Source organism: Hydra vulgaris, chromosome 05 (genome assembly GCF_038396675.1).
Source record: "Hydra vulgaris chromosome 05, alternate assembly HydraT2T_AEP".
In the NCBI taxonomy this organism is placed as follows: domain Eukaryota; kingdom Metazoa; phylum Cnidaria; class Hydrozoa; order Anthoathecata; family Hydridae; genus Hydra; species Hydra vulgaris.
The window spans coordinates 12,266,796-12,267,500 of record NC_088924.1 but is presented as its reverse complement, the minus strand read 5'-3'; the positions used below and the strand labels follow the sequence as shown (position 1 = coordinate 12,267,500).

At 35.7% G+C, this 705-nt stretch overlaps 1 protein-coding gene across 5 annotated transcripts in view; it reads right to left on the bottom strand.

Annotated features, from left to right (window-relative positions):
* Positions 1–78, bottom strand: part of LOC136080575 (uncharacterized) — a 10,733-nt gene extending 10,655 nt beyond the window's left edge. Inside the window, exon 1 of one of the 5 annotated variants that reach the window (XR_010638541.1) lies at positions 1–71. This exon is cut by the window's left edge and continues 170 nt beyond it. The gene's annotated coding sequence lies outside the window, so the exon portion shown is untranslated. The other 4 variants (XR_010638542.1, XR_010638543.1, XM_065797388.1 and 1 more) reach the window with 4 other exon arrangements.
* Between the last annotated feature and the right edge of the window lie 627 nt (positions 79–705).

The following is a 705-nucleotide window of genomic DNA, read 5'->3' as shown; positions in this document are numbered from 1 at the left end:
GTCAATTTACGTCGTAAGATATCGCATGATGTCAATACAACGTCGGTTAAACGACATTGTTCCGACGTTGTTATATCGACGTTGTTCCGATGTTGTTTTAGGTCGGCCGACGTCGCCGATGAAAATACAACGTAAAACCAACGTCGAGTTGACGTCGGGTGCCCACTGTGGATGCATCCACAGTGCTCAGTCAGAAGTCCGTTAGGACTTCTGGAGGCACCTTGTTAATTATAAAAAAAAAACAAGGTAAAGTTATTAAGCCAGTATAAACTAGAACCAGAAGCGTTTAGGTCTACCTTTTTAAAGGAAATACTCTCCTGTATCTGCAATTTCATACTTTCTACTCATTTTGAATTTTGATGAAAAGCACCTTTTTCTGGAAACTTTTGAATTCTCTCAATCTTCTTTCTATTCGTTTTCCGCTTTTGTGTCATACGGAAAACTTTTGACCCAACTGCACAATATACGCTATCACAAAAACATACATTTTGTAATTTTCGATGCAATAATGAATACAAGTATTTTTCGGCGTCATAGTATTTGCATAATCAGTTTTTTAAGAACCCCCTAATAACTAGTATATCTAGCTATAATATATGAAAACTATTTAATTACTAATATGATATATTCTTATCAACGTAACTACTCAAAAAACACAGTAGCATTCAATGCGCGCAGGAACAAACTAACAAATAAGCTTTTCTC